The 23852-nt window shown below is 42.5% G+C and overlaps 1 protein-coding gene across 1 annotated transcript in view; it reads left to right on the top strand.

Moving 5' to 3' along the window:
* LOC134534030 (uncharacterized) overlaps positions 1-23852 on the top strand; it is a 320338-nt gene that overhangs the window by 89939 nt on the left and 206547 nt on the right. Inside the window, exon 2 of the mRNA XM_063371973.1 lies at positions 8381-8434. The gene's annotated coding sequence lies outside the window, so the exon portion shown is untranslated. The remainder of the gene's footprint in view (positions 1-8380; positions 8435-23852) is intronic.

The raw sequence follows: 23852 nt of genomic DNA, 5'->3' as shown, positions 1-23852 counted from the left end.
CCAACGCAGTTTCGTTAGCGACGACGCGCAGCATCGTTCTATCGTGAGCCTTTCACCAGTGTCACCACCTTCATAAACTTCCGTTGGTTTTAATGCTGTCTTTCGTCGCTAGAGATCTCATGGCATCGATCTAAGTCGATTTATCGTGAACCTTGCGCCAGTGTGGCCACCTACATAAACGTCCGTTGGTTTGAGTGCTGTCTTTCGTAGCTAGAGATCGGCGGAGATCGATTTATCGCTGTATCGCTCACCAGCGCACCACCTCGCTTTTGGATGAGCGTTGTTAAGGTCTAAAATACAGGGTCAAGTTATGGTCGCAGTCTTATAACTCGTACAAAGCTTTGAAATAGCTGCGCCCGAAGGCTAAGGTTCTCTAGGCAAACATGCCATCGGAATAGAACGGGAATTTTACTCCACCCGAATAAATAAGCGCGAACCTGTTTGAGTGATCGAACGGACAGGTACAGATTTGCGGCCTCTTTGTGGCGGGGAATGCTCGAGCGATTAGACTCAGCTGCGTGGTTCCGCTGGTAGCCGCCGTCGCGGCTCAGATGCAGCGCTCCAGTCGGTCGAAACACGTCGCCAACCCACAAGTCTGTTTTGTGTAAATTTTCTCTCTCTCTCCCGGACGTAACAGTCCCACGGCGAGAACTTTCTCTTGAATTTCTTTGACTCTGCGGTCGGGAATACCGATTTTTTTTTTTTACGCTATGTTGCGTACTTTAGTACCCGCAGTGCCCACGAATGCATGACATCGCGTGTTTGGAAGTCAATGAACTAACTTCCGCCTTAGCTCCATACAATACGACTGACATCGTTCATGTAACGTAGCTTTTTTAATTTTTTTTAAAATTAAATACCGGCTTTTTTTTTCAAACATGGTGATTTTGAGTTGACGCACTTTAGTTTAGAATTCGGTAAACTTCAGGGGCTGTTCGAATTTGGATCCGAACCAGAATTTTTGGTTTCATGGGGCACATGGCTGATATAAACTATTTGGCTTCAATTATTCCTTGTGAATTTTCTCATGATTTGATATACGATTGTATATAACTGCAGTATTGTTATTAGTTTATTTAAAGTTTATATAGTTTTAATGTTTTCGAAAACCTTTTAAGGCAAAATAATGTTTCAATCCTAGCATAAATTATGACCATGAAATCGTGTGTTACACAATTGCTATTTAACTGTTCGTATGTAGCCTTTTTTTCGTAACTTTTTAAATATTTTTGTATCAATCATTAAAATTAGAATTAGGTTTTCCCAAAGTTAAAAAAACCTGATTTTTTTTCGGGGTTGTAAGATTTTTTTTTTTAATAGCCTATGGATGTCTAGTAAAAATACGATAGGTACATCTTACTATTCATGTTTTTTTATTTAATGATATGGTTTTAATGTAATTTGGCCTTTAATTTTCTTTTAAAAAAACATTTAATAAACGTTTGTTATAATGATAAAATGTTTTATAAAGAAATTAAAATATCTGGTTATGTTATGAATTAATTTAATATGACGAGAAAATACACGAAATTATAGAAGAAAGATATTTTTGGATTACTACCATCTGAAGAGAATTCCGTCACTACTCGTTTGCACGACATCTCACCCCACGCGGTCCTCGACCTGGTCGGAGCATACAATCTGGAATGAAGGACGACGTGGTAGACTTCGACACTAGAAACAGTCGTTGTAAACTTCCGTGACTTATATTCCCTGCACCAGTGTATTTGAAAGTCACTTCTCGCTTCAGCTTTTATGAACTGAGAGCAGCTCTCACTGTGGTGTCCTAACAGTTTTGGGGCTAACAATTTTAGCAGTTCATTGAACTTACGGGTGACATTCGTAGGAGTGGTATATAATAGGCGCTCTGGCTTCAGATGCAGGGTGAGGATTGTGATTGTGTCGTTGTCCGCCATCTTGGATTACCTTGACATTGAACTTTGTACTCGACTTTAAAAAATTTCACAAAATTCGCCAAAATGACCCAAAGTTTCTAGTTTTTGGGGAAAAAATTTCACCAAAAATTAAAAAAAATTAAAATTGCCTTTTCGAGGGAAAATTTCCCATAAAAATGGAAATAATTCAACATTATACTTTTTTTTATTTGTTTTTGGTTTTAAAACGACTAAATGTTCTCAAATAGGTTTAAATCCCCTATTTACCAGCCTCCTGTAAGCCTCTGGAGGTGACATTTGACCTTGATCACGGCCGCCATTTTGATTGCATGATTTCACAATCCAAGGTGGCGGACGGCACAATCACAATCCTCACTCTGCATCCTGTAGCCGGAGCCTCTATTATACTCGTAAGCACGCCCTATATTCTGTTAGGTCCTCTACTCGCAACTCGCTAAGTAGGTGCTTGTGACGGGCGCCTTGTTTATCTCTCCTCAATATTCATTTTCCTGTCCACACCTTCTTTTCTCTCTCTCTTCCATGAGCACCATGCATGCGTTCAGAAATGAATTCGCGACAAATTTCTCGTAATTATCCATTTTTTAAATCTTCTCGACACAAATTCACGATGCGCGCGCATACACACACACACACACACACACACACACACACACACACACCATTTTTATTTCACCTTCTGTCAAGCCAGTAATCTTGCAAACGTGTGGAAAACTCGAAAAATTAATTGGACTCCAGTTACTGGCGTGTCAACTGGCTTCGTGAAAACGCTGGTCTAAGACCGGTTTCATAATGTGCGCGGTTGAACCGGAGCCGCTGCCAGTTTCTACTTCAGTAATTTCTTCTAGATCGATTATTTACATGATCGATTTTTTTGATAAATTTACTTAGTGCCTTGTTGAGTGACCTGCATAGCGAACTATAAGAAAAGCTGTAGAAAGGTTTTTCAGCAAAAAAAAAAAAAAAAAAAAAACCTGGAAGTTTAAGACAGCGGCAGAAACGCATAGTGTCTTTTGAGTCAGGGGTGTGTATATTTGTTACGTTGGTATCACCCCTAAGCTCAAGGCTGTGGACAGGCGCGCAGTCTTCTCGTCGTGCACAGGACAAATCTTAAATTTGAGCGGCAACCATATTATTAGATGGCGGAGAAATGAAGAATAAAGGTGTAATGAAAAGCCCTTGGTGTGCTTTCAAAAATCTTTACCGGGTATTTCAATGCCTGAATATTATTCTGAAAAAAACACGCGTTTTAGCCATTTTCACTCTCCTAAAAAAAAAATACAGTTTAAAAACCAAACAACGAAACAGAACTACCCGTCTGCCCTTTAGCGCGTTCTTAAATACTTCTTTTCACGAACGGATCACACTCGGTTACCTTGAGCAGTTTTCATATTCTTCTTGAAGGTCTGCGCACCTTTCAAGTGCGTCCAAGCGGGCATCGTACAGTTCATCCCAACGACGTCGCCCTGCGAAGCCGGGGACGCCTCCTACATTTCATCCTCCATGGGGACCACGCCCAACTCACACTCACTCCACTGGTTGTGCGTTTATTACTGGCTGGCCAGCTCGAGAGGCGTGGCCAGTTACCTCCGTTCGCGACCAGACATCAAAGTTACCCCAATGTATACACATAAACGTACATGTATTAACGTGGAAGCTCGGTTATCTTCAGTGTGTAATTGTTAGGGGCATGCATGTTTCGCGAAAAGATTCTGAGACGAGTTGCAAGTTAAAAACACTGTAGCATCGTCTGTGTTTCGTGATAGGGTGAGTTTCTTTCAGGTACACGTCGATTGTTACAACACCAATCACTAGAGACCGGAAAAATTCGCGAATTCATTTCGCGATAGGCTAAAATACAAATAGTTATACCTCAGTGCTGCCTCTGCTATTGGCTCACAACTCACCTGGATGACTCTGGGCCAATGAGAAACGCCCGACCAAAGCTTTATCGAATCACAGGCTGCTACGTTGGGACGTCTCACAAAACAGCAGCCAATGAGTGGGTGGCATTTGACCGAGTGTACGTAGAACTATGGAGTTCATCCTATAGGTCATTGAACGCGCGAATTTTTCCTGTCCCTACCAATCACAGTAATTCATTGCGGAAGCAAACGCGCTCTGAGTGGCTTGGTCAAGTAAGGCAACGACTTCTCTCGCAGACGGCCGCCAATCACAAGGAAGAAACCGCTGGCGTGGGTACACCTTGAAGCAGTCTAAACGACGTTCAGATTTTTTCGCGAAAAATGCCTGCCCCTAATAATTATTAATAATAGCGGCATGCATTTTTCGTGAAAAAAAAAAATTACCTGAACGCCTATTAGACTGCAACAAGGTATACCCGCCCCAACGGTTTCTTTCTTGTGATTGGCAGCCGTGTGCGAGATAAGACGTTGCCTTATCTGACCGAGCCACTCGGGACGCGTTTGCTTCCGCACTGAACTACTGTGATTGGCGTTGTGATTTACATTAAAGAAACTCACCCAATCAAGAAAACACAGACGATGCTACAGTGTTTTAACTTTCAGCTTGTCTCGGAATATTTTCACAAAATATGCATGCCCCTATTTATTAATCATCTTGCTCGCAACATCGTTGGTAGTGTGCCGCCAATTAGTATTTTTTGCACAATTCTAAATTTGAATTTTTGAAAAATTCTGTTGCCATTCATTTTTTGCTGTAAGAACTTAAATATATTTTCCGCCTCCTGTACACTCCCGTTTAATCTTTGTCAGACCTGTCTCCTCAATCGTTCCCAGTATAAATATAATTTTGCCTACCAACTAATAACCAGCAAGTGATATCGTCTTATCCCCGCCTTGGCGCACGTTCAGTCGCCTGTAATTCTCCTCCGAGCCGTGACAAGAAGTGCTATGTCCTGCAAGCTATTAGAACAGCTTGGTTCTAAGAGCCAGCCTTATGCGAGCGATTTCTGGCACTCCCGCGGCTCGTCTTAACTTACGTTTCGGCACGTCCGCTGGCTTAATTTCCCACAGCAGCGCAGTTCCACCCGACCACCTCCCTACAGCCTTTCCTGGGAACCAGGGCCAGTTCAAGGTTCAGTAAAGGGCAAGAAGTATGGCCCAGGAAGAAGAGTTGGTCAGACGCCGTGCTGGTTCGGGAGTTTGGAACTCGCTGCCCTCATTAGTGCGCGTCTGGAAAGCTACGGTTTGTTTCGCGGACCGATTCGCTGAACATGGTGACTTCAGCTTTTAGAACAGACACCCACTCCGTGGGCTGAGGGAAGCCTTCTTTCACAGACGAGAGAGCTAAACCTCCGATCGTGCATCTTCGGTTTTTTTTGGTTCATTGTAAATAAATATGGCGGTGTTGATAAAAGGATACTAATGGTCAATTAGGTTAAGTTAGCTACATTATAAATACTTTAAAACATTGTGGACGGTTGATTTGGTTAGGATAGCTACATTAAAGATACCGAGAAATCATGATAACTTCGGGGTACTTCGGGTGTGGCTCTCTCGTCTGTGAAACGAAGGCTTCCCGTGGACTGATACCTCCATGCCGCGGTGGGGGCTGTCGTGTTTGTAGTGGTGGCAGGCGTGACCGAGGTGACCTCGCGAGGACCAGCGCAGCCTCCAGGCGGGGAGAAAGTGCGGTATTGGCCAGCTCCCCTCCCCTCCTCCCCTCCCCCGCCCCCTCAAAGATACAATCACCCAACCCCGCGGGCAGCGTGATATGTCGATGCTCGGGCCCTCTCGCAATCTCGAGGGAAAGAGCTTTTAAGGTCGAGACTTCCCGCGGCAGAGCGCTGGCGGCCAGGCAGTGCCGTCCGCACCGACTGCACGAAGGGGAGAAGGGAAATAATGACCCCCCCCCGCACCCTCTAAATTAAGGGGGTTCGCGCACTGTCTGTTAACGTCCCGGACCGAAAGTCCGGAGCGGACGTACAGTATATCCGCGGTCGAACGACGGGATCGATTGTTGCCGGGGGCACTTGGTGCGAGGGTTGCCGGGTCCGAAGAGCCTGCCACATCGGGGCTTCGCTGTGCGGCGAACCACTGTGTTAGCCGGGCGTATAGCCCGTGCCACGTAAGCAGTTCTCAAAAGTAGTACCTGTTGCCATCCTTGTTCTGTCAACTAGTTTTTTTAATCTTCATGCGGTTGCGAGTCTTCACAAACGAACATCATGCCATGCTCTGACAGTTTGGGCAATACTTTTTTTTTTTAAAGCACAGAAATAGGATTATTGTGAATACAAAAATTCAGTGGCCAGACACTTCCGAAACGAATCGTGCCATAAGTGGTTCGTCGACGTTCGTTCACACTGCAAGTTACTCGTTCAAGTTATTCGACTCTGTTTGGCGCAGCTTGTTTGTAAGGTTTTACAAATGTTACCGAGACAAACACGAAGGCTTGCATTAAATAAAAAAAATGTTTATTTTATGGGTGCCATACAAAGTATTAACAACTTTGTGTTAATGAGAATCACTTGGTTTGATATATTTAGCTTGAGTCGATTTGAGGAATAAAGAAATTGTAATTATTTTTATAGAAGAATTTGTCAATTTTGTTTTATTATTTTTTCCTGTTAATTCTTGTGTTTTGATACTGGGTTCACTTCTTTTGAGAACTGTAGATTTTTGAGACATGCAACGCGACACAGACAAGGTTGAAGAGGGAGAAGCAAGGTCGATCCGAAGGCTGGGCCGGCGGCTGGAAATCGGGGGGGGGGGGGGGGGGGGGGGCGTGACGTCAGAGCCGTGCGCAAGAGACTCCCACAGACAGCTCCAACGCAAGTGTACCTGTACCGTGGTTCATTATTGTCTAACTGGGAAACATTGACTACAATTTATTCTCTCGCTGCAAAGGTTAAGGCAGGATGTTTTATTTTTAAATTTCTTTGTACGGATGTAATGCTTCACAAAGTTTCTAACATTCAACTTTGTCTGGTTGAACTTTTTTGTTACTCATAATAATAAAAATCTCCTACTTACATACAAGCTTATTGATGTTGATTTTTTTTTTTAATTTTCAATAAAAATTCGAGTTTAGGTGTTACTTGTTAGTGGGGATGGCCGAAGGAACATTTATAACTTCAAATTATTTTAGAAACGATTCCAAACACATGTTTACCTCAAACTAATTGGAAAAAAAAAGTTGCTGAAATGCTAATATCAGTTTAAAGTACAAACATGACTTTGCTTTCGTTTTTTTCCCACTCATAAAACTAAACATGTACGATATTAGTGCAAATTATGAACAGGGACTGCGATAATAGTACAGTGTTAATATTTATCGCATATTGTGTTGGTCCAACTGACGTCACATTCGTCGTATTAAAGTGGAGTTGTTCAGCTTTTTTTTTTTTTATAAAACGAACAAATCGTATTGTAAAAGCTTAAAAATTTTTTTTTTAGGGGCGCTTGTTTTGGAAACAAAGGGTCGTGGGCTTTCACTCAGTGGTGGACACGGTCTTTATTTTGGGAGTTGGCGGATGATCGGGAAGTTTTTGGTGGTAGGCAATACCTCTCAGTTAGATGGTAAGTCCCATATTAAAAAAAAAACCACTTGAAAGGCTATTTCAACGCATTTCTGAAGCCTTGAAAAGTTTGTTACAAATTTTTTTACTTTATAGCATAGGCGCGGTCTCTGGAGGAGATTAATTTTTGGATTGCTCCAGGGTTTTTTTAGTACAAGATTTTTTTTGGCAAATATGTTTTTTTTGGGGGGGGGGGGGGTGGCGAATGCTCCCATCGCCCCTCCGAATTTTTTCTTTCTAAACACGGGATCACCTACTACAAACCACTGGAAATTTCACCACGTCCGTGTTAGCCCAGAACCCAGAACCCTCCCAAACAATTAAACCTAGGTTAGGAAAAATGATTAGTGAGAGGCGTGGCCGTATTGCTGCGGAAGCCACCAGACCCGTCATAATCGCGAGCCAGGGCCCCCACATGGCCGGTGCTACCGTTGCTACGGCAACGGGGCCCATGGGTCTAGGGGGCGCTGCGAAGGAAAGGAAAAAAAAACTTAAATCAAAAAAGTAGACAATTTTAAATACATCATAGAAAACAATTAAAAGCAAAGGCCTAAATTTAGTTACCGATGAAATATTTCACCAGAGTAATATTATTCGAAATATGCTGTGCGTACAGAACGTGTCTGAATCTACAACTGCGAGTAACAAAACCACCACCAATTGACGTGGCACCGTGTTGACAAGTGCAGAACACTTACACTCATTTATTTGCCATTATTCAAAATCAATTTTACGTTGACAATCGAAACACTGACTTAAAACTAGTTTTAATGTGTTTTAAAAATAATTGTGAAAATGTTAAAAAAAAAATAAAACAATATACATAAAAGGAAAAAATTTTTTTTTAATTTCTGTTAGAAAAAAATAAGGGGGGGGGGGGGGGGCATCATGTCTTCTAGCAACGGGGCCCACAGAATTATGTGGGGGGTCTGATCGCGACTCACGGAAGATTTTCCTCTGGTTCCAGGCTGGCCGGGCCGTCGGACTGGGGAGACGCGGCGAAGCGGGCAATCCTCGTCTGGTGAGTCTTCATCTCCTTTGGGAAACAACAACTACATCTGCGTACACACGTACACAGCTCTGAGTTCTGAGATGTTTATGTTAATGTGTATAATGCGCGAGTTTACCCTGACAGCAGGACAAGATTTTCAAGTCTGTTGCTTACAAACCTTTTTCAAGTTAAGCGATACGCGCGGATCACGTTTTTCAGTTGTGGCCATGGTAACGCTTACATACAGTCTTTAAGTGTATAATTTTTTTTTAAAAAATTGTTTGGGATAAAAATTTGCACATTTATCTTGATAAAAATTTTCACATCTATCTCTATTCGAGGCAAAATTATTTGCCCCTGAGACCTTAATTTCTCTCGACGGTCCTGTGCGTGTGTATGTTAGTATTAAGTTCATGTTTAAAGCGTAGATTTATCTGTTTCCTCTACATTTGGGGGGGGGGGGGGGGGGACGCAGGAACGTGTGCCCAGGTGTCTGCATGAATACATGATAATTGTATGGTCGGTTTTTTTTCCCTTATGCTAATTTTTGCGTCATGTTGGTTAGACGCCCAAAATAATGACTGGAGTGTAGTGTTTGCATTGTGTAAACAGTTCTTAAATACTTTTTTCTTCTTCTGCGAAAGTTATTGTTTTTAACAACGGATATTCTAGTTAATAGTGACGTTATCGAGCACAAATTTACGCGATGTTTCGGGCGTATACAGTATGTCGCTGGCGAGGTTGCACCACGCCGCAGCACACGGGTGCGCCGGCGAGCGAGCGGTAAGTGGGTCGCGCGACTGTCGCCCGCCGCGGTGACGCAACTGCGATCTGGCGCCGGGGCGCGGAGCGGGACTCTTGCGGCGGAGGAGGAAACACACCTCTACCCCTCCTCCTCCCCTCTCCACCCCACCGGCACCTTGAGGCAGCTGCGGCGACAGCTGCGCTGCGCGACCGCAGGGCAGCGCGGTGCCGAGGACACAGAGCAGCGAGCCGCGCAGAGGCGCAGAGGCGGAGAGACGCCGTCTCCCGCTAGCGGACACTCACGCGCGCTGCTAGAAATCACAGTAAATCAACGGACCTCCCAAGTTCTTCGTACTTTTAGATAACTGTATCTTCGTACAAACTACGCCGTATTTAATCTTCCGAGTTCTGTTCTCTCTCTCTCTCTCTCTCTCTCTCTCTCTCTCTCTCTCTCTCACTCTCACTCCCCCAACGGTTATAAACAGGACAAACACACGTGCGGAAGAAATAAGAGCGTTATTGCAGAAAGTCTTAACATTTTATTTTTTTTTATTTTTTTTTAAGTTTTGCTGGTATACCAAGATTATTCTCGTGGATTCATGCTCTAAGTTAATTGAACTTAGTACCCGTAAATTTTTTTCGAAGATGGCGGTTAATTTACGCAGTTCCCTGGATAATTCGTAACCAGCGTTCTTCGTGATTTTGAGGTGGAAATTTTTAACAGATCGTGGGCGTTATGTTTCGTGCGGGAGACCCTCGCTACTTTCAAAATCGTTAACTATGAAAAGGAGGATGATAAAGGTAATAATAACCTCAAAACTATTTTTGTTAAGGAACAGTTTTTTTTAAGTATTTTAAATTTTCCTGTTATTGCATGCATATAAACCTTGTGATTTTGACCTTAAAGGTTAGCCCCTACCACCTGAGAATACTATAGATTTGTTCCCAGGTGCTTGGATAAATAATGATGGAATGAAAGTGCAACAACTCACACAGAAAAAAATATCTGTATTTTTACAAAAGATCCCTCTTGAAACCAGGTGCCAAGAAATTGTTTGTAATGCTACAAGGGGAAAAAAATTTAACTTTGTGCAACACATGGCTATGGTTATTTTTGGATAAATTAAATACGCTTTTTCGAGATTACACTATTTCTTACGAAAGTTGGCGCTTCATTTTATATTTTAATTGATGTTTCATTCAAGTATTATTTTTTAAACCATGGAAAAGCTAATCGAATATTCAACAATTTGACTTCATTTTGTTGTATCATGCTTATTAATGTGCGCAGTTAAACCTGGGAAGCTATTTAAGGAACGGGTTTTAAATAATTCTAACTGTTGTAGGCACTGGGACAACACACAGCGCAAACGCCCGGGTAAAAATCTCAGTATTACTGGGAACGCCATTTTGTTGTTTTCGTATAAATGTACAAATTTACAAGTATCTGTAATTTGACATGAATATTTCTGTCCCAGTTACAAATTTTTTTAAAAAAATTACTGGGTTGTTCTCCGAATACGTTCCATTGGCTGTCAGGTTGCGGTTGGCTAACCTGCTCACCATCTGCCGCGCGACCGCAGCAGACAGGTGCTGCTGATGACGGGACAGGTGGTCGCTTCTCAGTCTGCTCGTAAGAATGCTTCTTTTTTTTTGTGAGAGTTGGGATATGCATACCGACGACCGCGTCCTCGCACTAAATGTGGACTTTGCGATTGAAAAAACTTAAGAATTATTTACGCCAGTTGAGCTCGGGAGTTGTTGAGTTCAGTTCAAGTTCGGGACTTGCAGGAAACCTTTACCTTAAGGGCCCCGCCTCGTCAGGGGTGTATGTGTGTTAGTGAGGCGGGATGATAAGTACGACGCTCGCTGGTATTTCTAGCGCGGTATCGCCTCTAAGCGCAAGGCTCTGAATGGACACGCAATCATCTAGTCGTTACAGGATAACTGTGAAATTTTAGCGGTGACCGTAAAATTATATGGCCGATAAATAAAGATAAAGGTGTAATGCAAGTCCCTTAAGTGCTTTTAATAATCTGTACTGGTTGTTTTACGCCTAAAAATTACCCTGAAAACATGCGTTTTAGCCATTTTAACTCTTCTAGAAATACAGTTTAAATACATGATCCAAAATTAAAACTACTTTTCGGGCCTCAGCGAACTCTTAAATGCTTTTCGTAAACATGCCCCACTCGGATATCTTGAGTAGTTTTGAAATCGCGTTGTTTTTTCTGAAGCTCTGCGCACCGTCTGTGTGACCAGGTAGGCGGAACCCTTAAGATATTCCACGACAACTCAGTCCCATAGAGGCTCACCGTTACCGATACTAAGACGTGCACGCCATTTTGATGCGTGGAGGGTAGAGTGTTAGGCGCGAGCCAATGTCGCCCTTAGCGCCTTCCCCCACCGCCACTTACCCTCCCCGCGAAGATCCCGGGATATTTTGTAACCAGCGTGCTTTGTAAAGTGAAGGTGAAAACTTTTTAACAGCGTAGTTCGCCCAAAATCCACCAAGGCGAATGCTACACCGTTAAAAATTACAGTAATCTTACGGACTTAGAAAAAAAGAAGAGTTTTTTTCTTAATTTCAGATAGCTGGATCTCGGCAGAAACTACGCCGTGTTTCAACCTTCCGATTGCTGTTTTCCAGTATAAACGTACACGCACGTGGAGGAAAGAAAAGTGTTTTTGTATGAGTCTTAACCAGTTTTCGAAGGGTTGTTTTTTTACAAACAATATTCTTGTGGGTTCATATTCAACTTAAGTGAACTCTGTAACGGTAAATTTACGAAGATAACGATTAGTTTATGAAGATCCGAGACTAGGCTGTGCGAACACCTTGTTCTTCCGACCACCTGACTGTACGCACGAGCTATCAAGGCGCAGCGGACGCTAAGGGCGACACTGGCTCGAGTGTCACACGCCTCTTCGCCTCTACGCGCCAGCCACAGAACTGACGCGCGCAATCTTGAATATCACACATGAAGTGTCCCCTGCACGTACCTACGCCACTTACAATGCTGTCTGCTGGATTTTTCATACCTAAGAATGTCCGTTAAAACACCCGTTTCAGCATTTTTTCACTGTCCAGAAAATACACGCTATAGACTAAACCATGGAATGGTTCTTAAATGTTATTCGTAATCAGGCATTTATAATTAAGGGGAAGGTATTTTTTTTTCTCAGAAAAAAATCTGAACGCCTGTTAAAACTTCAACAATGTATACCCACACCAGCGGTTTCTTCATTGTGATTGGCGGCCGTCTGCGAGAGGAAAATCATTGCCTTTATTTGACCCAGCCACCCAGGACACGTTTTTCTTCGGCGTTGAGTTACTGTGATTTGTGTTTTAAACGATCGACATGGAACATGAGCGTAACTCACCCAAACACGAAAAGCAGGATGAAACTTAGTAATGTGTAGGGGCAGGCATTTTTCGCGAAAAACAATCTGGACGCCTATTAAACTGTAACAAGGTATACCTGCACCAGCGGTTTCTTCCTTGTGATTGGCGGCCGTCTGCGAGGGAAGTTATTTGCCTCGTTTGACCGGGCCAGTTCAGGTCGCGAATGCTTCCGCACCGAGTTACTTTGTGATTGCTGTGCTGACAAGTAGACATGCACCTGAAAGAAACTCACCCAATCACGAAATACAGACGATTGCTAGGGGCATGCATATTTCGCGAAAAGATTCCGAGACTAGCTGAAAGTTAAAACACTGTAGCATCGTCTGTGTTTCTTTATTGGGTGAGTTTCTTCAAGGCACATGTCGATTGTTACAACACCAATCACAGTAATTCAGTGGGGAAGCAAACCCGTCCTGAGTGGCTCGGTCAAATAAGGCAACGACTTTTCTCGCAGACGGCCGCCAATCACAAGGGAGAAACATCTTGTGCGGATATACCTTGTTGCAGTCTAGTAGGCGTCCAGATTATTTCGCGAAAAATACATGCCCCTAACGATTGCTACAGTGATTTAACTCTCAGATAGTCTCGGAATCTATTCGCGAAATATGCACGCCCCTGATAGTGAGTGTTGGGTGGATCTCTGCACTCCGTCTTGGCGACGCGGCCAGGCGGGTCTCCTCCGTGAAAGGCACTTCTTGGCTCCGGCCGACCGGACCTCTAACCGCCGCCAACGCGCCGCTCCAGTAACCCCCGGAGGACGGGATCCGTCGACCGGGGGGGGGGGGGGGGCGTTCCCTCGTTCCCACGAGAGGACGACTTCGACTACGTCGTTTCCCCGCGAGAGGGATGAACCTCCGGGAGGCCGCGATCGTCCCGTCTGCCAACACGGTCTGCGGGTTTGTGTGTCGCCGACGACGGATCCACTCCATCTCCCGTCGATCACCGAATCCCCCGCGGGGACTCTCTCTTGGCAAGGAGCCGACGGAATCCGCGGGTCTGCCCCGGGGAGTCCGGACAAGCCTGGTTCCCGGGCGCAGTTCGGCGTCATTGCGAACCCTGCTTCCTGGACATAACTTTCCGGCCAGTTATTTATAGGCAGAGACCTGAAAAATTCGCGGATTCATTTCGTGTTATGCTAAAATTCAAATAATTATACCTTAGCGCTGCTTCTGCCATTGGTTCACTGCTAATCTGGAGGACTGAGGGCCAATTAGAGACCCTCACTCATAGAAGTGTCGAATCACAGGCCACCCAGTCGAGACGACTCACAAGTCAGCAGCCAATGAACAGTTGGCATTTGCCCGAGTGTGTAGAGGATATTGGAGTATATCCTGAAGTTCATTGAACCCGCGAATTATTCCGGTCTCTATTTATAGGGACCGGAAAAATTCGCGGTTTCAATGACCTCTAGGATGGACTCTACAGTTCTCTACACACTTGAGCAAATATCCCCTGCTCATTGGCTGCTGACCCGAGAGTTGTCTAGACTGGCTTACCCGTGATTAGACACTTCTTTGGCTGAGAGTCTCTCTCTCATTGGCCCAGAGTCTTCCAGGTGAACCGTGCGCAAACGTATAAGTATTTGAATTTTTAACCCATCGCGAAATGAACTTGCGAATTTTTCCGGTCTCCAGTTCTTTATACGCAGAGAAACAGAAATTTCGCGCATTCATTAAGTAGCAAGTTAGAATGCAAACCTTACACATTCTCGCAGTGGGCGAATGATTGGACCGCAGTTATTTGAACACGCCCATCTACGACAGTGAGCCAACGATGCCCGGCCAGGAGAGAATTAAGCGAATCAGGCAGTGCCGATTAACAAGAATAAAAACGTTCTTGCTAATAAATAAACCAATGGGAAAGAAAACATGGGTTGAGCACACATATGACTTTGAATCCCAGCCTGAGGCCAGACGAATCCGCCAAATTTCCAGGTCTCTTTATTTATAGGTAGAGGCCGGAAAATTTTCGTGGATTCATTTCGCGATAGGCTAGAATTCAAACTCGTTTACATTCATGCTGTTTCAGTTAGGGTAGAGCGGGGCTATTCTGATCACGGGGTAAATCCGATCATAATAAGAGAATTGGCAACACAGCAAGCCATGAGCCGAAAGGAAACAATATCATCCCATCAGTCGCAAGCTGGGAGTGTTGGTGTTCACGTGGTAAAAAATTTCCGTTGTTATTCTAAACTTTGCTGTGTGTAAGGAAGCGATTCAACACCAAGGTAAGTAACGCCATGCATTTTTATCACTCTTTATAAAATCTCACGTTCCAAAATAAGAAGCTACAATTACAGAAACGAGATATCTTTTAGTACTTTGGTTTCTTCATGTAGCATATTTACTGGAAAACTATATCCTTGTATCATTTCTGATAAAAACCAGTTTCCTCTTACAGTTTGGACGGCAAAGGTAAAAGTCGACAAAATGGGGCAATTCCGATCACGCTATTGTGGCTATTTCGATCACAGGAAATAATTATTGCTCTGGAGAATACAGCACAGAAAGGATCGTATTTATCAACTAATCTTAAAAGCGATTACTCGACACTGCTCTATTGTCATGGTGCACATAGCTGACAGAAAAAAGTATTATCTTAATGTTTCAAGGATAGCTGAGGGGACAGTTAGAGACCTAGCTGTCGCCAGTTTGTAGATACTGATGTTTATCTTTTCGACTACCGCACATTCCGTTGCGGTGATTGGTTTCACTGCCGATGCTTGGCGGGTCGCACCCTATATTACTCAAGAAAGAGTTGGCTGGTCGCACTCCGTGTTGGCCACACTTTAAATAACTCGCACACATTTTTTCATCTCGATGCCATAAAATAAAGGCATTACCAACTTGACATATATAAAACGAAAAAGTGTCAAGTTTGTACCTTGAAATATGACCATTGGTTAAATACTGTCAGAGTGTTTGCCTTCCACAAATTTTACTGGTTCTTAGTACCAGCCGCTGTGTGCTGAAATCTAACAACTTTCGAAATGGGTCTTCGGGGACCATAGCAGCATAAGATTTCTCGCAACAAAGTTTAGTTAATTACGGATTTTCTTAAACATCTTGATACTGAAATCTAATATTGTTATTAATAATTTATTTAATCTCCAAATCCTTTCTGGAATACGAGACGATAACAGAATTCCACACTACCCAAGTTATAACCGAGATAAACATTTTGATGCATTTTACTGAAGTGTTGCATGCATTTAAAACATCTCAAATGTAAATTAACACTAATATGTACTATGGTTGTGAATTTCAGATGGTCAGAAACTACAAAAGAAAGAACACCACTCTTCAGTGGTCCGAGGAGTCTATGTCAAATGCTATCAGCAGTGTCCTCCATGGAGAAACAACCATCAGAGCAGCTGCTAACTTACATCAGGTGCCATTCACCACACTTCAGAACAGGATCCAAAAAGTAAAACTACAGCAGTTATTAGGAGACAAAGGGAAAGAGTGAAAACATAAAGTTGATCACCCACCTGTACTAAATGCTGAGGAGGAAGATGAACTGTGTGACAGACTGCTCAACCTGTCAAAAAGAGCCTTTGGTTTGACCACAATTCAGGTAAGAAATGCAGCATACATGTATGCTGAAAAGAAGGGTCTAAAAATTCCATGGAGCAATACCGAAAAATTGGCTGGTAAAGATTGGCTTGGCAAGTTCATGGCCAGACATCCTCAACTCTCTTTGAGGAAACCGGAAGGTTTGTCAAAAATGAGGGCAGCTGCCATGGATGAATAAGAATTTAACAACTTTTATGACCTCTTTGGTGATTTGACGAATGAATTAGAACTCAGGGAGAAGCCAGAGAGAATTTATAATGTTGATGAGTCTGGATTTCCTTTAAACAATAAGCCATCAAAAATCATTTGTGAAAAAGGCCAAAGAGAAGTAATTAAATTGACAAGTGTAGAATGTGGGGAAAATGTGTCAGTAGTAGCTTGTTTCAGTGCTAGTGGGGTGTACATACCACCATTCGTGATTTTCAAGGGTGTGCGGTATCGAGAGTCATACTGTGCTAATTTGCCATCTGGATCTGTAGCAGCAATGTCTGAATCTGGATATATAAATGAGGACCTATTTCTCAGATGGTTGCAACATTTTCAAAAGCACAGACTCCCAGGGAAATGCCTTCTTATTTTGGATGGACACGCATCACATTGTTCGCTTAAATGCCTGAACTACTGCAGAGAAAATGAAATTGAACTTCTCTGTTTACCACCTCATACCACTCATGTCTTCAGCCTCTAGATCGCACACTATTCAAACCATTAAAAACTTTCTACCATCAAGAAGCAACCACATTCTTTCACAACAACCCAACACAATCGATCACCAAGTCTGACTTTGGAAAGATTTTCACAGCTGCGTGGAACAAAGCTGCATCCCATGGGAATGCTACTAAAGGGTTTCAGTGTACTGGTCTCTACCCATTTAACCCTAAGGCTATCTCGATGGATAAATTTCTACCATCTGTAGCTTTCCGAGCTGAATCTCCTTCTACATCAACAAAATCATCCACCATGCAAACTTCAGGTCCTTCATCTGATGTTTCTCTTGATCATGTTTAAAATAAGTCACACAGCCAACATTCCCCGTCCAAACACACAGTTTGCTCCAGTTCCCAAGCTTCATCCACTATGTCCATATCAGCTTCTACGTCCAAGTCTCCCAGTGAACAGAAACTCATCGGATTTAATGACATCATTCCAACCCCAAACAAATCATCTACAAATAGGAATGCACCGAAACAAACCAGAAAGCAGAAATCTCGACATCTGACATCGGATGGAAACATCAAGGCAACAGCAGAAAAAGTTAAAATTGCCACAGCGTCATTGCAAACCCTGCTTCCTGGACATAACTTTCGGACAGTTATTTACAGGTAGAGAGACCTGAAAAATTCGCGGATTCATTTCGTGTTATGCGAAAATTCAAATAATTATACCTGTAGTGCTGCTTCTGCCATTGGTTCACTGTTAATCTGGAGGACTGAGGGCCAATTAGAGACCCTCACTCATAGAAGTGTCGAATCACAGGCCACCCAGTCGAGACGACTCACAAGTCAACAGCCAAAAGAACAGTTGGCATTTGCCCGAGTTTGTAGAGGATAGTGGAGTCTATCCTGGAGGTCATCGAACCCGCGAATTTTTCCGGTCTCTAAAATATTCTAGTTTCCCTAGTACGCTGAACTCGTAAGGTGAATCCACAGTGACGCGTGGCCATATATTTTCGGGGCGACAGGGCGCGTTGTCACCGTTAGGTTAGTATAGGTTAGGTTAGGTTAGGTCACTTTACAAACTAACCACTGTCAGAAAAATCCTGAAGGGCTGTCCATCCAAGGGGCAACAATTCAGACAAGCTTTCAAAAACACCACTGCCAGAAAAATCCTGAAGGGCTGCCCATCCAAGGGGCAACAATTCAGACAACCTTTCAAAAACACCACTGTCAGAAAAATCCTGATGGGCTGCCCTTCCAGTCTCTGTACAAATAAACCACTGTCAGAAAAATCCTGAAGGGCTGCCCTTCCAATGGGCAACAATTCAGTCGCCCCATATTTTCGGGGCGACAGGGCGCGTTGTCACGCATCTAATTGCCGAGTTTGTATGAAGAGCCTTATATTATCGCGCGCGGCGTCTCCCACGTGTGCGGTCCGGAGGCCCGCGCCCTCCGGACACGCCCACATCACCGAAGCGGGGGGGGGGGGGGGGAAATCGCTTCCCCGGGGCTTCTCCCCTCCGGGCCGCGGCGCGGTGGTTTATCGTCGGCGCGCGCCCCCACACGGCGAGGGGTCGGGGCGAGAGTACAGTCCGTTCCGCTCGCCGTGGTCCTCGCACGCCCGCGCCGGAAACTTCGCGGATTCCGCAGGGCCATGCACATTTCGCGCTAAAAAGATTCCCGAGACTAGCTGAAAGTCAAAACACTGTAGCACCGTCTGTGTTTCGTGATTGGTAGAGACCGGAATAATTCGCGAGTTCATTTCGCGATGGGCTAAAATACAAATAGTTATACCTCAATGCAGCTTCTGTTATTGGCTCACAACTCACCTAGATGACTCTGGGCCAATGAGAAACACCCAACCAAAGCTGTATCGAATCAAATGCTGCTACTTTGGGACGTCTCACAAGACAGCAGCCAATGACCGAGTGTAAGTAGAACTATGGAGTTCATCCTACAGGTCATTGAACCCGCGAATTTTTCCGGTCCCCAGTAATTGGATGAATTTCTTTCAGGTGCATGTCGATTGATACAACACCAGAGTAATTCAGTGCGAAAGCAAACGCGTCCTGAGTGGCTGGGTCAAATAAAACAACGACTTATCTCGCAAGACGGCCGCCAATCACAAGGAAGAAACCGCTGGTGCGGATATAACTTGTTGCAGTCTTATAGGCGTTCAGATATATATATATATATTTTTTTTTCGGGAAAAATGCATGCCCCTAGTTAAAAGTAGAGACCGGAAAATTTGGCGGTTTCATTTCGTGACAGGCTGAAATCCAAACACGTGCACAATTCCGCTGGTTTTGCTATTGGCTCGCAGTTTAACTTTACCTTGAAGTGTTTTCAGAATTTTACCTTTTCTTCTGTTATTTTCAGACAGCTCCAAGGATGAGCGACCAAAATTTCAAAAGGGTGTGCCACCGTTGGGTGATCAAAAATTCTATAAGTATTTTCAGAATTACTCTATGGAGTATATTTCCTAAAATGCCAATATCTATAATGTAAAATGTGGTCTAGTTGGGCGCCGTGAAAACTCTATAAAGTACTAGTGCTGTGATTGTGTATGTAGCACAACTACTAACCTCTACAGAATATTAACTAAAATATGTCTTGTTATGTTGATAGTGAAAATAAATTATTCTCAAGTTGTATGTACTGGTGTAGTTTGACTCAGTGTGAATACCAAACAATAAAATGTCGTATAATTCCTTAGCAGTATGTCTCCTTCTCTTTGGTGTAAGTATTCTGACCTTAAAATCAACAAATATAAGTAGTGTGTTTAAAAGCATTAACTTCTCTATGACTGCTGATCTCAGTGTAATAAAAACTAATTATTCTTTCAAGACAATCCAAGCTAAATATTTCTGTCTATCTGGTTTAACATACACATGATATGTAAGTATGGTTATCAATCGGAAAAATAAAATATAATGAAAATTTAACTTTTTACTAGGGTCAAAATCATGGTTGTATGGGTGACAATACTCTTTTGCAACATATCCAACTGTAACATGAAAAGTGACAGAGTCAATGATTAGCAAGCAACATACAAATACCTTTGAGACAATTATTCATGTTTAAATAGGTTTTTCATTAAACAAAATTTCAATATCCGTTATACTTAAATGTCTTTCAGAACTAATTACGTTTTACGTAATTGTATCACTGAATAATAGTTTGGTTATCAGTCAATATTTTAAATATTATTGAAACACATTTTAACTGGCAAATTAGTCTTTTCTTTGTTTTTACTAGCTCAGTCTCTTTCGGTAGATCAAACTGTCTCAAGACTTCTGGACCTGGGGCTATTCTTTAAACATTCAAGACAATTAATGACTTTAACAGATTTTAACTTTGATATCGTACATATTACTGATCAATGTCAGTTAACCAGGTCCAGTATGTACAAGCTACAAGTCTTTACGTAGTTAAGTAGTATTAAGTTGTTTTTGCGAGTTTCAAATTAGGTCTTGATCGTAAACATCATAGTTTAAGATATCTTGCCATTAAAATAGGACAGGTAACTTCTCGCTGTTCTTGTTAATTCGGGGATGGGGCAAACAAACCTCGTCGCGTCGTTACAATACCAAGAGGCTGTGGAAAACCTCTCCGAACCCCTGTCTCTCCTCCGATGTTGCTGGTTAGATCTCACTCTCCTCCGATGTCGCTGGTTGGGTCTCCGTCTTGATGCACCTCCTCTCGTGCTGCTGGTACTCCAGCAGGACTGGCGTCGGTCACCTGGAGTCGTCTAGAAGGATGATGTCCTCCGGTACACCGTCTACGATGCCGTCTACCGCTGTCGAACTCCTTCCATATCGAAGATTGATGGTCCTTTTCTTCGTTTCTTCTTAATTCGTCGTTGATCCAGTTCTATTTATGCTGTTAGTCAAAACTTATCGTCGTCGTCGATTCTTTAGTAGAGCTTCGAACATCGGTAACTACCTCTTCTTCATTGTGTAGTTCCGGTATTTATTATAAAATCATCAATTTCACGTAGATTCTAGCTATTCAGTCGTCGTACCAATGTTTTACGTGATATTCTTACATTCATTTATGACTAAATCACGGAGCTCTTTCTCTCTAATCCTTCTCCCATGATAGTAGAACAGAAACTCAAGTTCCAATTTGTTTCAAACCGTCAAAGCTTTTTCTATTGAACACTCTCCGAAATCACACTGGAAATACTAAATTCTTTAAATAAAATATATGCGCAGTCGAGCGTACAATCACATATACTCTTTCCTCAGTAATGACCCAAAAACAATATTAAAAGGTGTAAGCTCATTTCCTATTCGTCGCCGTTTAACAAATGTTTGCAAAGACATTTCATAAAATTATTACTTAGATAAAACATGAAAATACTTAAAGAGTAAAACCAAATTGACCTGACCATAGAGATACAATACTGGTAAATATAATTCATAACAGGACTAAGACAAAGTCATAGAGGTAAGAAGTAAAATAATAAACATAAATTCATTTCTATTGAGGGCTTCTCAAATACCTCTATAGAATAGTCCCCTTCAGAAATGTGACTAACGAACTATACTCTGATATAGGTCTTAGGACCATTTCTCATCATACAAACATCTCATCTATATTCTAATTATTTGCAGAAAATTTTCATTTCATATTATTGATCTTATTTACATACTTACTTGCAAACATAGAGTATTGTCACCGATATATGTCTTCAAACGGACATATGTGTAACAGTGTATACTATTCTACAGGAGTGTAATATTTCCTCAACTGCGTTATATTATAGTGTCCTATTACTTGTTTCGTTTTAATGTCAGACAGTTCGTAACAGTTACTTCTAATAATCTTCGTGATCATATATGGTCCATCGAAGAGTAGAAATAGCTTCTTAGTAACGTACTTCCAAAATTGGCTTACTGGATTCGTTCTCTTGAGTACTAAATCTCCACAATTAAAACTCATCTTGCTGGAATCTTTCTGGTATTTTCTCCGAAGATCCGCCGTGGATGTCAACTTGGCTGCGACCAACTCTTCAGTTTCCTTCTGTATGATTGCAATGCATTTTTCCGAAACTTCCCAATTTTCAGTAGTTTTCGTATTTTCTGTGTCATCCATAGCAGTTACCATCCAACCTGCAAAATTCAAAATTATTTTATGGCTAGTTAGAAAGTCTACACCGAAAATTACTGGTTTAGCCAATCCTTTTACGATTAATACATTAATGTACTTGGTGCTACCTAAACCTTCTACTTCCAATAAGATCTGACGATTAATGATGGGACTAGCCCTTGATGTAACCCCTAGAATCTTTAAACTCGGTACTGGCATTCTCGGTAATGATATTCCGGTGCTCTCTATCATGGCTACGCAGTCTTCGCTGATGCAGGATATCTCTGCGCCGCTGTCTAATAGTACAGGCACTTTAACTCCGTTTAAAGTTAACGATATCTCCGGACATAGTGCTTGTTTCGCTTGAACTTCGGTTTCTGTGGGCTCGCTGAGTAAAAATTCACGCTCGTTTTCTTTGAACATAATGGTGTGTATGCTTCGACAATTATTCTTGTCATTTGCGTCGGGATCCAATTTTATACTAGCCCCGTCTAACTTACAATTAGGGACTGACGTGCGGAGCGGGTTTTCGCCATCCCTAATTAGTTTACCGCACTGTCCTTAAATCCTCTAATTTGCTCTTGTGACAAATTAGCAAATCCATTATTTGCATTCGGTGAAATCAAAAATGTGTTATTACCTCCTTGGTTTGTATCTGAGCGTCTGCTAGATTGCATGCGCGGCCATTCCGTGTTGCTTTGCTCGTGACTTGGCGCTATAGAATATGAATTTCTTTCTCCTTGTCGCGCGTCGTGAATGGTGGTGCTAAAGCTGTTCCCTTTTTCAGACGGTACAAACGTTTGTGCATTTATGCTGTACTGACCTCCGGAATGATTATTGTAATTTGCAGATCGTTCTTTCGTTGTTCGATTTTCGCCTGAATTCTCTCTGAAATTAACTGTCCCCTCCTGACGTTTATTCTCCCACTGTGATTCATTTCCGCGTCTGTCTTGTCGCTTCTCGTTTCTACGACGATAGTACTGTGGTTTATAAAATCCGTTACCATATCGCTGACCTCGATATCTATTGTGATACCAATTACTTCCGCAGTTTTCAACGTTCAGTGTGTGAATTTGAGGTTGTTTGTGTCCGCTGTTCTGCCCTTCATTTCGGTTGCGCCAGTTATTGTATAACGGTGTCTGTTGGTTCGTGTTCTTGCGCTCGTTAGTTTCTTTGTGCGTTACCGTTTTATCGAGCTTAACGAGTCGTTCATACGTTAACAGTTGTTCCTTGAAATCTACAATATTACTGTATTGCCGTCCACTAAGTTGTAATTGATAATTGAGTGGTAATTGCGAAATTATCATGGCAATAAACTCTTCGTCTTCCATACGGCAATCAAGATAACGAGTTCTCTCGTACATATCGCTGATATGCGCCTCTAAATTTTGAAATTTACGATTTTCGAATTTTTCAGAATGCAACTGTATTCGCAAATTGCTTTGGATACGAGTATTCCAAAATTGGGATATGAAAGCTTTCTGAAACGATTCGTATGCGTGTACCGAATCTTTCGCCAACTCCCACCAATAATATGCCGTGTTTTTCAAGCAGTGGCTAACGCATTTCAATTTTTCTGCGTCTGTTAACTTAAATGTGTGGCAATATTCTCCAAACTGATTTAAGAATCTTCGAGGGTTTTCATTACTTTTCCCTGAATATGTTGGAACGTCATCCAACCATTTCTTAGAAGGGTGGTGTAGTGTAAGTACCGGATCTGCTGACATAATTGCAGTACTAATATTCGCGGGATTTCGCTCGGTTTCTATCGTTATCGATTTGTTTACCGGCGTGTCTTCCTTGTCGGTATTACATTCGCTAGTGTGGTGAGTCGTTAGTTGGGGCGAGAATGTTGCGATGTGTCTGGATTCTCTTTCTATTTCCCCTATTTTCGCCTCTACCATATCTAACCTTCCTGTTAGACGCTCGCTTAAGTGTACTACTTTATCGTCAGTGCGTTTACTGAATATTTC

This window comes from Bacillus rossius, chromosome 7 (genome assembly GCF_032445375.1).
Source record: "Bacillus rossius redtenbacheri isolate Brsri chromosome 7, Brsri_v3, whole genome shotgun sequence".
Lineage (NCBI taxonomy): Eukaryota > Metazoa > Arthropoda > Insecta > Phasmatodea > Bacillidae > Bacillus > Bacillus rossius.
The sequence above is the reverse complement of the archived record's forward strand: the minus strand, read 5'-3'. Positions and strand labels throughout refer to the sequence as shown.